Genomic DNA, 15,490 nt, shown 5'->3' with positions numbered 1-15,490 from the left:
TTCACATGATCCGATGTTTCTTGGCGAAGTTCACGGATTAACCGGTTGAGTTCTGTTTTGTCCTGCCTCAGCCGGTATCTTTGCCATTGCTTCCGTACATAGTTTTTGTATATGGAAGAGATGGTAATTCTTAGGCCTGTAGATATTTCCACCGCGATGGCTTGCAGGTTCGTGCGCAGCGTTAGAACGCGCGACGACACGTGATGTGGAACCAGCAGAGCAACACCGCGGCAAGCCCTACTCCCGTCATCGTAATCGATACGGAACAGGGAATGTCGCCTGATGTTCCATGTCTCCGAGGGCTTCGTAAAAGTTTCCTGGAGTGCCACGCAAACAGGATGATATCGATTGATCAAATCCTTGAGATCTTCATGATTGGATCTAAGACCACGAATGTTCCATTGGATTATGTTGGCCATAAATTAGGTAGAAGTAGACGGTTCAAGGTCTTTAAATTTATTCCGGTCTAGTTTACGGCGAGTAGTACCGGGATCTGATCTATTGTCAAGATCCATGTCACCAATTGACTTGTCATCAATTAGTGACACATTCTTGAGGGTGGGACATTTTATTGCTCTCTGTATTGCTTTTCTTGAATATCCGGTCTTTTTAGATTTATTTCCAGAATTAATCTCGGGTTTAGTACCAGTAGGTTTTTTGAATGTGTGCGCTGTTGCTTTTCCTGCCTCTTCTTCGGAGGTAGTGGACTCCCTCCGGAATCCAGCAGAGCAACAGCAGCCACAACTATTACACGGTTGGTTAGATGATGATGTTTGAGTTGATATATCAGCTATTGGTTCAGTCTGAGTTGTTACAGATGCTTTGGTGATATTGTTAGTCGTATTAGCTGTTGATGGATTTGTTACCATATTAGAGTATGTTCTAGTACCTATTGGAGCTTGGTTAGAGGTTATACGACGGCGTGCTTCAATATATGAAATGTTATTGAGGACCTTGATCTTCTGGATCTCCTTTTCTTCATTCCATTTCGGACACCTACTGTCAAATGCGAGATGGTCGCCACCGCAATTGACGCACTTGAATGGTAAATTAGTGCAGTTGTCCGAAATGTGGTCCTTCTCACCGCATTTTGCGCAGGTGGGTTGACTGCGGCACGCCGTTCGTGAGTGACCGTATTTTTGGCAGTTGAAGCATCGAACAGGGTTAGGAATGTATGGCCGGATTTTGAGGTTATAATAACCGATTTTGACATCTTTCGGCAATGTTGGGGATGAAAATGTCAGGATTATATTACGTGATGGAGCTAGATTGCCATCTTTGCGGCTCATGATATGTTTGGCTGATGTTACGCTTTGAGACGCCAGCTCTTGTGTTAGTTCTTCTTCATCCATGTTAATTAAGTTAGTATCTGAAATAACACCACGTGAATAATTCAACGTGGGATGGATTTTGACTGTTATTGGAATGTCTCCGAGAGATGTTAGCTTTTGAATGAGTTCGGCTTATTTGGATGTGTTCATTTCGATGAGAAGGTCTCCTGAACGAAGGGCCTTCACTGATTTTAAGGTACCTACTGAGCCATAGAGAGCTTTATCTATTAGAAATGGTGATACTTTGGCCAGTTGTTTGTCGGTATCTGAAGAGTGCAGAAAGAAGAATGAAACAGTTGATGAATTTGAAGCGACAGTGACATGTGTTTGGTTCGAAGCAGTTCTTTGACGTTTTGGTGCATTTTGATTTTTTCCCATATTTGAATGGGTATTGTTCGACTCTCACGCACCATGCCCACCATGGAGCCCTACGAGGGGACGCGCACACATAACCAATGAAGGTTAGTAGCAACGCCAGGTTAGGTGAGAGCTATACACCACCAAAGCAGGCGAGCAGACGCGTTCAAGATCGTCGTGAAGCAGCACCAACAAACCTCAACAACGTCCGGCAGGCCCGGCCGCACAATTCCATTATGTACATAGGTTTTAACATGGGATACGGTCATTGGCGAAGATCACTATGACGTCATTTAAGATCGAGGGAAATTCTAACTCCGAACCTTTCTCGTGACGTACTAGCCGAAGAGCCAAACATTACCGATTCGGAGCTATGGATGTTACGTTTGGCAACTTATCACCGAACACCAGGATTCATTAAAGATCACGATATAATATTACAAAGACATATTGTATATCATTATTATGATAATTATATTATAATATCACAACTCAAAAAAACATGCTTCCGACTACTTTATTATTAAATGCCCCTGTAGGCCGAACTTCGTTCGGCGCGGACCTACGGTCCGCAAACGGCTTCGCTACCCGGGCTCGGACGTCGCTTCGCTTTCCGACCGTTACAGGGGGCCCCTGCCCCTGGACTGAAATTATCAACTATGTTGTCACCACAACCGGAAATATGGCAAAACTTGTAAGTTGAAACAAGATATTCCAAAAACAGACCGCGGGTAAAACTATTAAAAAAAGAATTCGAATGGGATTACATTGAAATTTGAACCCACAACCTTCAATACAAAAACCCCGTATTCTAACCATTACACCGACTGGCACACGCCGATTGCAGCTAAAATTAGATATATGTACTATTAAACGTTGTCAGGCAGTATATTGTCGCCAACCAACAGTCGCCGGCAAAAACGCGCCAATAAATATGTCGCGCATGCGCATTGCATCGAGTTCCGAAGTCAAGAGCGGGTGTGACGATTTAGTGACCTTAGCCAATGATACGCATCCCATGATAAAAATCCTATGTACGGTATGGAATTACGCGGCCCGGTCCCTCTACCTGCCCAGTAGTGTAACCCCTTCAGCCACCGAGGCGACCACAGCCAATTGACCTGGACGGGGCTAATCCAAGCCTCCCGTTTCGGCTGAATCCGATGCCAAAGCTAGCGCATTAGGCTAACCAGGATTCCCATCTCCAGCCTTACGGGTCTCCACGCAGGTAGACAGCATCCCAGATAGGGCATAAGCTAGAAGCAATGCCCCATCTGGGAGGACCCCTCCCCACCTAAGCGGGGCCCACAATGAGGGGTGATACATTAAAGACGAGAACAGGACAAAACGAGACTTAAGACAAGTACTGTAAGATGTGTGGAAATATACATGTAATCCGGGCTATTGAAAGTGAAAGATATGAGCACAAAAATGCGATGACAATGACGTGTGATAGATTTGGCGTTACCCAGGGTGCACCACGAGGAGGCCTATCGCATTACACCCCTCAAAATTCGGATAAACAAAACTCGGAAAACTGAGTTGCTCATCGTTAGCGGCGACGCACGATGTTAGCCCCGAACAAAGTCGCATTTTTGTTCGTGATCGCATTACAGGAACTAGTTTTCTTGTTGATACTGGTGCTGTAATATCAGTTTTGCCCTATTTTGGTCAAGCCATCTCGTGATTTTGCCCTTTTTGCCGTAAATTGCAGAAAAATTTCAACGTATGGGACAAAAATCATGACCGTTGATATTGGCTTGCGACGTAAATTTTCTTGGCCTTTTGTTTTGGCTTCCGTAAATCGAGCAATTTTGGGCGCAGATTTTCTAAAACATTTCAAAATTCTTGTTGATTTAAATAAAACCCGTTTAATTGACAGCACTACGACATGTAGCGTGGCTGGGGGATTTCATTTTGTTCTACAATTGGAATAACAACAGTGTCTAATGATGTTGATTTTCATGGACTTTTGTCAAAATTTCCCGATATCATTCGACCATCACTTAAGTATGGAACTGTTTCTCATGATGTAGTTCATCATATTCAAACTCACGGTCCTCCTACTTATTGTAAACCAAGACGTCTCTCACCTGAGAAATTAAAAATCGCTCAAAAACAATTTGACCTAATGATTGCAGAAGGCATATGTCGCTCTTCTAAGAGCCCGTGGGCCAGTCCATTACATATGGTTCCCAAACGCTCCGGTGATTGGCGGCCATGTGGGGGTTATCGCAGGTTGAATAGTGTCACTTAGCCCGATCGTTATCCGGTCCCACACATTCAGGACTTCACGTATGATCTTCATGGTAAAAAAAATTTTTCTACCATCGATCTGGTCAGGGCTTACAATCAAATTCCTATTCATCCTGACGATGTACCAAAAACTGCAATCATCACGCCATTTTGCCTTTTTGAATTTACAACTATGACATTTGGACTGCGTAATGCTGGTCAAACGTTTCAAAGATTTATTCATCAGGTTTTGAGAGGTCTTGATTTTTGCCATAGTTATATCGATGATATTTTAGTTTCTTCTAAAGATGAGATGAACATATTGAACACCTAAAAATATTATTTCAGCGTTTATCTGATTATGATGTCATAAATGCTAACAAGTGTGTTTTCGGAAAATCGGAAGTCCAGTTTCTTGGATATTTGGCATCCGCAGATGGAATTAAACCACTTCCGGAAAAAGTTTTAATTATACAAAATTTTCCTAAGCCTTGCACTATTTTAGAGCTAAGACGTTTTTTGGCAACTGTCAATTTTTATCGCAGATTCATTCCGAATGCTGCTTCATTTCAAGCTCTTTTGAATAATTATTTAAAAGGTGTAAAAAAAGGTGACAAAATTCCAATACGCTGGACAACCGAAACTTTTGAAATATGTAAAATTGAAATTGCACGAGCAGCACTGTTGGCTCACCCTGTACCTTCAGCTCTATTAAAACTTAACGTCGACGCTTCCTCTATTGCATTGGGTGGTGCTTTGCACCAATTTTTCGAAAATTCTTGGCAACCCCTTCGTTTCTTTTCACGGAAACTCACACCAACAGAGTGTCGTTATAGCGCTTATGACAGGGAACTCCTTGCTGCCTATGCTTCAGTTCGATATTTTCAGTACATGCTTGAAGGCCGGTCATTCACAATTCTGACTGACAATCGCCCTCTTACTCATGCATTCCGTCAGAAGTTGGAGAAATGTTCTCAAAGACAATCCCATCAGCTTGACTTCATCAGCCAATTTACGACGGATATACGTCATGTTTCAGGACTGAAAAATATAGTTGTATAAAATATTAATTTATCAAGTTGTTCATTATAATGAATAATAATTCTCTGAATTACACTACTTAATTTAGTAACATGATTCAGAGACAGCATTATCGTTTAAAATGTTATCTGTACACATACTGATTGGAAAAAATTATTCATAGTGGTAAATCGTTATAAATTATTATACTCGGTACAAAGATAAATCACTCTCCACAACGTTATTATTTTTTTTAATCTTGTATGGAAATGTCTTTATTCTAATCTTAAACTCATCTCAATATAAGAATATTATTTAACTGGTAAATCTCTCTATCGCGATGTTTTCAAGACATTTTGAAATTTGCTCAATATATTTTTTTACATCTCGTTCAAAATCGACGTCAATATATATTTAAACGTCTCCAGATTTTCCCCTTCTTAATTCGTTTAATAACATTGATATTTTGTAATATCAATTAAGTATTGCTACTTTCTGTGCAGTACACGGAAGTGTAATGCAGTAAACACCATTACACACACTATACTCTGTACACTATAAAAAATCAAAGTAAATTTTATTAATCAACAAATAAATTTTTTCTAATCCTTGAGTGCATTTTCTGATCGGAGTATAAAAAAAGAAATATCAACAACAGTGTAAATTTGGTAGCACTTCATTTTCATGTGTGAAACAAGAAAACCAATTTTCTAATTAATGATGTAAATAAAAGGTTACTTGTTCTTGATTTTGACTTAATATCAAGACGGTAGATAAATGTGTTAAAAGCATGGTAAGATATGATATTTTTGATAGTCGTTTTGGAAATTCATAACATCATTGAACTTCAATAGAAAATCATTTTTTAAACGTAATAATTTAGAAAATTTCCCCGCGCCAGTATCATGTGCGTGCATAGCCTACCTTTTTCTCAAATATTTGATGAAAATAAAAATAATCCGGATGAATTAAAAAAAAATGCAGCTTAGAAAATTAGGGACAACCAACTCACACTAACGCGTACAAATAAATAAAATAATAATAACGCACGTGCTACAGCACTCGTTGATAGTGATGATGATTATCAGCAGCGGAGAAAATTATCCGATTGGTCCATCTCTTTGAAAGCGCCTCAATCCTTGTCCGACTCTGTTCTAGTGTCGAATTTGATTGGACGTGCGTGATCATAGACGTAAAATCAGGATTTTCTTCCTTGTAACCTTTTGCATGTGGCTTTGGCGCTGTTTTTTTTTTCAAGCAACTGTGACGTCATAGAAACGTCACAGTAGACCGCGAGGCTACCGTAACTTTTGATCCATTTGGCGCCACCATATTTCCTAGCGACATTTAATAATGGATATTCTAAATTTAACTTCAGTTCGGCAACCAGGATTGATGCAGTGGGAAGTTCACGGGACGCTTAAAACAAAGATTATGAGTTCGAGTCCCTTCGTAAAAATTCCAAATTTTTTTTTTTTCTAGCATCTTCGTTTGAAAAGTTTAATTTCTTATCACATTTAATTTTTTTCTTTTAACCGTTGCACGGGATAAACATGATTTATTATATTATAATTCACCACAAATTGTCAGATGCACGGGAATGGGGGGCCACCCCCGTATAATAAGTTATCGTTTATTGAATCACAAAAAAATGTTTTCTTTTTTTTTCTGATTTAATCAAAATGTGGTTCAGTTGCATCAAGTTGACAATAGTAACGGCTCGCGAAGCGAGCGCCCAGCGAAGCTGGGCCCTGCTATCATTTATTGATTCATAATGCTGATAGATTCATTAGAAAACCAAACATAGAAATTGTGTTTCGGCAAGCCACTGTATTTATTGCATGTCAATATAATTATTATTATATAATATATATCATTATTATTATGATCGTTATAGTATTATAGTTAAATTATATCATTGTAATTTATTATCGTGTGAGCAAACGAGACGTAATGACAAAATAAAAGCGAAATCGTTAATAGACGCTGGTGTTTGGCGATAAGTTGCCAAACGTATTAGCAGGAGGTACACTTTACACATACGGTGATGTTTCTATAACGTCACAGTAGCCTGATTCTGATTGGCTGATAATGCCAAAAATATAAATAAAATCGTCATAACTACGAAGAACAGCCAAAACTAGAGAGGAAATCCTTAATCAGACGTCATTGATCACGTGATACTAACTATCCAATCAAATCCGACACTAGAAAAGAGTCGGACAAGTGTGGAGGTGCTTGTAACTCTTTCGGAGCTAACGCAACTCTCGGACCAGGGAGTTTTTCGTAAAATAGATAACGACATACATGGGGTTGCTGAGAAATATCAAGTTTTTGACGATGGTCGCTGAGATTTGCGTTATGAGGCTCGTTGAGAATTTGCGTTAAGGGCGTGACGTCACTAACGACCTCGTTGTATAACGACGTGAGCGTAATAGACCCCCCAGGTTCGGTGTGCCGTCTCGCATAACCACCGATCAAAGTGCGCAGTTGGAAAGCCGTCTCTTTCGATCCCTCGCCCATTTTCTTGGCGTTGAGCGGATTCATACTACAGCATACCACCCTCAGTCAAATGGGATGGTCGAGCGGTATCACCGACAATTAAAGTCTGCAATACGATGCCATCCCTCGTCGTCTTGTACACAGTGCTTGCCATTTGTCCTCCTAGCCATTCGAGCTGCCGTAGGAGAGGATATCGGACTCAGTTCAGCGGAGATGCTGTACGGAACAACTTTGAAGCTGTCCGGCGAGTTCTTCGATCCTTCACAACCCACCTGCAGTTCCGGAGCCGCATTCACAGAGAACCTGAGGGAATTCATGAGTAAACTCCGTCCTGCTCCTGTGGATCGTCATGGTTCCCATACAGTGTTCGTGAAGGATCTTGCTACCTGCAGTCACGTCTTTCTGTGACGTGACTCTGTTCGACCGCCGCTACAGTGTCCTTATGATGGCCCATATGCTGTCTTGAAACGACGTCCAAAATTTTTCACGATACTCATTGGCACTCGGAAGTCTACAGTATCGCTGGACCGGCTGAAGCCTGCATATTTGGAGCACACGTCCGAAGATCCAGAACTATCTACACTCATGTCCATAAATTAAGAATAATGCCAGCTTCGGCAAATAAAGGTTCAGGAACAAAACAAACGTTAAAATTCATAAAGCCCATTTATTAAACAAAAGATAAAGAACAAAAACGATGGTTTATGTATGATACCATTCATAAAAACTACGATTTTTGCTCCCTGGAGCAATTGTAAAAAATATCTCCTTTACAAAAACTTACTATTACATGGTTGGTATGATGGTTAATACATTGTATGTCTCCCATGCGATGAAATACAGTCCATACAACGCCTAGGCATGTTGAGTATCAAATTATCGATCTGATCTTGGGAAGATCACTCCACTCAGCAAGCAATGCTCTCCGAAGTTCCGGTACACATGTAGGAGGTGGTTTACGGGCTGCAACTCGTCGGCCAAGCATGTTCCACACATGCTCTATCGGATTCAAGTCAGGTGAGAATGCTGGCCATTCCATACGGGTTATATCCTCAGATTCAAGGCATTCGTTTACGATGTTTGCTCGGTGAGGACGGGCGTTGTCATCCATAAACACAAATTCTGTGCCCATGGAACCCAGTATAATTCCACCCCAAACGAGCAATGCTGCACCACCGTAACGGTGTCATTCAATGATGTTGTCTTGGTGGTAACGGGTACCTGGCGTTCTCCATATGAAAGTCCGACGTGAATCAGACTGCAAGGTAAACCTGGACTCGTCCGAAAACATCACACAAGCCCACTGTAACGATCTCCACATTGCATGTTCTCTAGTCCAGACTAATCGCTGCGACAGTGAGTTGCCGTGAGCGGAACACATCTGACAGGCCTGCGAGCATATAGACCAATATCTCCCAAACGTCTGTACACGGTTTGCCTTGAAACTGTGGTACCCGTGGCTGCAGATAGCTGACGAGACAGGTCGGATGCTGTGCTCCGTCTGCTTCTTTTGGCAGTTACTGCCAAATACCGGTCTTCATTCGGCGTTGTAACTCGGGGGCGACCTGTACTGTAACGTCTACTGACATTTCCGTTATCTTGGAATCGTTGCCAAAGCCTAGAGATGACACTTTGGGCAATTCCAAGTTCCTCGGATACTTCCATCTGAGCACGCCCACATTCCAGGCGGCCGATAATTCTACCACGTAAAAAATCATCCACATGCGTCCTCTGTGTCATAACTATTCGCTTATGGCACTGAGCGCCTTACAGAACTCTTGTGAACAATTTCACTTCTTTGCCACCATTCCTTATATACCACCCTCTTACACTCTCGTCATTGTGACTATCGGCTTCCTGAAATTTGCATATCATTCTTGCAGATGTGTGTGATAATTCTACAGGTGAAATTTTTACTTTAGATTTCGATTTCCGTGTGATTCTGAATTATCCTTAATTTATGGACAAGAGTGTAAATCAAATGTTCAGCACGACTTTACGTTCTGGCAAAAAGGTGACATTCAAAGTCTAGGACTACAGTTCCTCGTCCACCGGTGGGGGTATCCTGTGGCGTATGTTAATTACCGTGCTGTGACGTGTACATCTGGCGCTGCAGTCCATACACATATAAACCGGAATCAACCTGGAAATAGCTGCTCTTTACTACTCCGTCACTAGCCATCACATCGATGCGGGTCGTGCTGATGATCTAATTTCCTTAATTTTTATGTCAATTATGTCCTAATACTTAATTGTTTAATTGTTGATTGTTTAATTATTAATAGTTTAATAAATAGTTATTAACCCTTTTCAAGTTCGTATATTCAATATTGGAGTCATTCACCACACTACTAGAAGATGACATGGTCCCAATCCGTCCTGGATGTATGATGGACTTGGTTCGCCACTCCTTTGTGCTCGACTCTTCAGCCGTTCTTTGGCTCTTCGAACGTACAGCTCGGTGTCACCAAAGGTTTTCTTCAGTTCAGCTTCGAACGTTGACCACGAAGTGAGTCTGTCCTCGTTGTTTTCAAACCACTGCCTCGCAGTACCTTCGAGGAAAAAATACGCATTGGCCAAGCGATAAGTCATCCCACCGGTTGAGTTCGACACTCTCTGATACTCCTTCCTAGTCGTCATGGTTCGAGAACGAATAGTCCTTGTAGATGTCACGTACAGTCCGTATTCAAGATTCTGTAATCGATTACTCTGTCGAGAATCGTCGTTAGAAGCCAGGCTGATCACAACTGTCGGTACCCGGCGCCTCCATCAAAAATGTCACGTTTATTACAAACGGATCAAACACGGTGAATTATTTTATTAGGCTAAGCACAATACAGGGACGAAAGGAATAGCGTGACCGAACACAATGAATACGCAGATCAAACTGCCCAAAAAACAAAATAATCAAAAAGAATTAACTTAAGTCACCATAGCAACCAATAGTTCAAAGAAATGGATGGAGAAGACGGTCCTTTGTAAAGGCTTGTAGCCCTCATACGTTGCAATATCTCAAATCTATGGCTTTTTAACTTGTGTGTTGAGCATTTGAAGGTGCAGGTTTCTCTAAGCATTAAATGGCAAATTAAAGAAAGAAAGCATGCTGGCAATATTAAAAACTGATATTTTTGAACATTAAGGTTGTTTTCATGTATCTATGGTTTTGAGAAAAAAATAATTTCATCAAAATTCATACTTCACAATTTTTGAATGCATTTTTCAGCGAAATGTCAATTTTCGCCATTTCGCACACGATTACACAAAAATGCTTAGACCAATCATTATGAAATTTTCTACACTTAGTAAACTAACTTAGGGCTATAGAAGGAACTAGAATGTAAAATTCATAGGAAATTAAAAATTTTGAATCAAAAATAAAAAAGTACTTTCCTTTTATAATTTCTTAAAACACCTCGTTCATTGAAATTTCACATTCACATCCTTGAGAAGGAAGCACAAGCCATAGGTCTAAGTAAAAATTACTCATGTAATCATGCGTGCAAAACACCTGTTTTTTCAGAAGTGACTCAGTGTGTATGAAAAATTTAAAAGCATTTTCCTTGCAAGATAATGATACAAGCTAAACATATGATGCATTTTAAAACATTATCATTAAACTAATTCTAAATTAATTTGCAGAGTAATCACTGCATATGCCTTGCATGAAATCCTGTGTCCCCTTGAGGATATGAACCGCACTAAACGAAACAGTTAATTGTTCATTTTCTGGCTTTATAATAAATAGAATAGAGAAAATAAGGTTATTTGAACACATATTACATACAAAATCATTGCTCAGGACTTTTTTCTTTGGGAAAGAGCGTAAATCATCCCAAATGGTCTGTCTGGGCTGTCAGTGGTCATGTCTTTCTGTCTGCTCAGAACATTTGAAAGGCCTATATTCTTTTTCTGTTGAGTAGTGAGAGGTTTTGGAACCTGGAACTACATGGGGCACAGCAGTTTGCTTTAACTTCTTCCAGTCATCTTGCCCCTTTTGAACTCAAATAGGCTTTCTTTAAAATGTACCCGATTTGAAAAAATGAATAAAAAAATGCCTGTTACATATATATATATATTTATTTATTTATAAATAAATAAAAAATCAAGATTAAAAAAATAACACAATATCAAACAAAAAAGTTCATATCGCTTAACATGTACAAATAAATATACAGTAGACTATATGGTAAATTCTATGACATTTCTAATTGATTCCTATTGTACAGTTCTTTATTAACTGAAATACAGCCAAACCTCTTTTTAAGAGACGTCTCTTTTAAATGCAAAAAATATCTCTGCGCCAGTTCTTTGGAATAAGAATTTCAATAATTTACCTCTGAACAATGAACATTCATACAAGTTTTAAGTTATTTTCATATTATTTTGAGTAAAAGTGATAAGAAATTATCTGAAGCTGTTTCAGAATAAATAAAGCATTTGAATTCCAGTTGAACACTAACAATGTAAATACATTATATACACACTAAACTGAGGTCGTGGTTACAGAAAACATTCACCAATGATTAAAATTCTAGGAACATTTATTCGATGAAAAACATCCGTGCGTAACAGATCATTATAACAACCAACATTTGTCTTCACAAAAACAAGATATATATAAACAGAAAAATATGACGTCATCTGAGGAGTTCAATTTGCATGCGCTTGTGCGCTCTTAATACCAACATATCCTCCCTGCGAACAGAACATGCAAAATCTTTAAAAAAAAAATTCAATTACAACAAACAAATTTTTTTCAAACACCAAATCAACTTGTCGGCGGGTACTTGTTTTGTTAAAAAATCAGCAATCAAATCAGTCGATAAATATTTTAGATCAATAATCTTTTCCCTTAAAAGATCTTTTACGAAATGAAACCTTAAATTTACATGAGTTCTCGTCGAAGATTTAGCACTATTACACCAATCAATAGCTGCTTGATTATCAGAATATATGATTACAGGAGTAATCAAGAATTTTATACAATTCAGTTCTTGTAATAAATTATACATCCAAAGAACATTTTTAACAGTCTCCGCTATGGAATACAATTCCACTTCACAGGTCGATAGTCCAACCATTTTTTGTTTCACACCTTTCCACATAATCAGTGAAGATCCAACTTTGATGAGGGATCCTGAGAAGGATTTCCCTCCATCTGCATTACCCCAACTTGCATCAGCATATGCCTCAAGGTATTTAAATCGATTGTAATAACGTAAAACATAATTTTTAGTTCCATTTAGATACCTATGCACTCTCTTGATCATAGTAAAATGTTTCTTTTCTGGATTTTTATTAAATTGAGACAAATAACTTACAACGTAACTCAAGTCGGGTCGTGTTCTATTGGCTAGGTAAGAGAGTTCACCAATCATTTCTAGATATTTTTTGGAATCTAATGACTCATTTAATGCCAACTTTAATGATACATCATCTTTGCACATGGGAGTTTTGACAGAACTGCAATTATTCATTCCGTGCTTCAGTAAAATTGATTCAATATAATCCTTCTGACTAATTTCTATGTTTAAATCATTTTGAGTTATTTCTAGTCCTAAAAACTTATTTTTATTAGTTGTACATTTTGATCTCAATGAAACATTTCAGTGACAATCCCAGAATTTCTGATATTATCAAGAAATTAAAAGTGCCAAGTCATCTACATAAATCATTTGAATTATCGGAAGCTAACTGTTTGAATCCAACTTCTAATAATACACTTCTAAGTTTAAAATGCCAATTTCGGTCAGACTGTGGCAAACCATAAATACTTCGTTGTAACTTACAAACTTTATTATTTCCGTAATGATTTTCAAATCCTGGAGGAATCATTAAATATACAGTTTCACTTATATTTCCGTACAAGTATGCGGTTTTCACGTCAAAAAATTTCATTCTTAAGTTTAATTTCGGAACTAATGCAAGTAGTAATCGGAGTGATTCTATATTTATTACTGGAGAATACGATTCATCGTAATCCCTTTGTTTCATTTGTCCATAAGCCGCTGCTACTAATCGAGATTTATGTTTAATCTCGTTTGAATTTCGTTTTATGGAAAAAACCCATTTGCTAGGAATTATTTTTTCATTCTCTGGTTTATCCATGATTTTGAAAACATTGTGTACAATCATGGAATTTGTCTCCTCCATCATCGCTTTTTTCCATTCGGGAAAATCGTCCCTCAGCTTTGCTTCATCAACCGTTTTAGGCATAGGCGGAGATTGACTTGGAAGTCTGGGGGGGCACGATGATGATGATGTCATTTCATATATACATTAGATCAGTCAACTCCAACTTTGACGCTGGGGTATTTCCCCGTATCTCCGCCCATGGTTTTAGGATTTTCATTTTCAATCAAATTTGCGTTTAAGTTTTTTAGCCGTTCCGATCGTCTCACACACAGTTCTAAAAGTCGTTGTTCGTCCTTGAATATTCGCGCTCTCTTTGCTTCTGTACATTTTTCTTTCGTAGAATCCAGTGGTCTACCCGGTTTTGGTGTAGATTTTTCTCGATCAACATCGGAATCAATTGTGTGTTCATTATTTTGACTCAATTCATTTATGTTCCGCACAAGTGACTGTTCAATTTTGTGATCCAAAAATTTACTTCCCATGATCGATTCATTGAACTTAACAGATCGTGATTCCACAACTATTTTCTTGTCGATATCATAGACACGATATCCGTTTCTTTCTCTGGAATATCCTAACATAATTCCACGTCTACCTGATGGATCTAGCTTTGTACGGAACATTCTGGGAGAGTGGAAATATGCGATGCATCCAAAGACACGAAGATGACTAACATCCGGTTTTACACCGAAGAAAATTTTCATACGGCGTTTTTGCTTTCCCTTTGCGCGGTGTAAAGTTAGTCACATAATTGCTGCACGCAATAGCTTCTGCTCAAAAACAATGGGGTAAATTACTTTCGTGAAGAATTATTCGAGCTCGATCTGTGAGGACTATGATCGCTCTTTCACTTTTTCCGTTGCTCTCCGGACAATAAGGAATAGTTTTTTCATGTTTTACTCCGGATCTATCGAAAAGTTGTTCGAAGGCTTTATTCATGAATTCACCTCCATTATCAGTTCGGAATCTTTTAATTCGAGTGTTCATTAAGTTTTCGTATAAATTTTTGAACTTCAACAGTTTTTCAAAAGTTTCACTTTTGTGTTTCATGAAATATGTGAAATGCATACCCGAAAAATCATCGACAATAATCAAGAAATATCTTGAACCTTTTAGAGAATCAACTTGAAAAGGTCCACATACATCAGCATGACATAATTCAAGTATTGATTCACTGTCACATTTTAGTGAGGTTTACGAGTTATTTTACAAATATCACATGCATCACATTGCAAATTATTACTAACACTAATATTTTGACCTTTAACTAAATTATTTTCAATCATCTTATTCACATACTCAGAATTTCAATGCGATAGCCTTTTATGCCATAGTTCGCTCAAATTTAAATCTGGCGGAGTTTCATTTATCTGCACTAAATTTGACAATTTAGTATTTGGAATTAAGTTCAAGTTCAAAGTTCAAGGATTTCTGGCGGGGCCTATCTGTTTGCAGACATCTGCCGCCTTCAAAACTGGCCCGCGGGGGACCACTGTGAAGAGAAAGGCAAGGGTGCGAATGTTCGTGTAAGTGTAGAGTGCATGTGTGTCGGTCAGAATTTGGGAGAAATGTCTAGTGGGGAACCCACAGTTAATTAAAGAATTTCATTAATTAACTAGGAAGCTTTAAATTGAACATGTCTGGACGAGCATGTTAGTAATATTAATTATTAATATTTTCGGCAGGAAAAGTAAACTGCTTTTCGGCGCCATCTTGGATTCGCCGTGTCTCATCCTCATTGGCCGGATGAGTTGCCAGTCTGGTATTGGCTGAAAAGAGAGCATACATACAAAAATACAATTTATTAATTCAAAATTAATTAGAAGGTGAAGAAAAAATGAGGAATAGAATTAGTATTATTAAAAAAGATGGTAGTGGACAGATGAGGAGGATATTTTTGAATAAATTTT

This window comes from Pholcus phalangioides, unplaced genomic scaffold (genome assembly GCF_987345545.1).
Source record: "Pholcus phalangioides strain wild (caught in Gottingen) unplaced genomic scaffold, Ppha-v1.0 ptg000017l_1, whole genome shotgun sequence".
Lineage (NCBI taxonomy): Eukaryota > Metazoa > Arthropoda > Arachnida > Araneae > Pholcidae > Pholcus > Pholcus phalangioides.
This window is presented reverse-complemented; position numbering follows the sequence as displayed.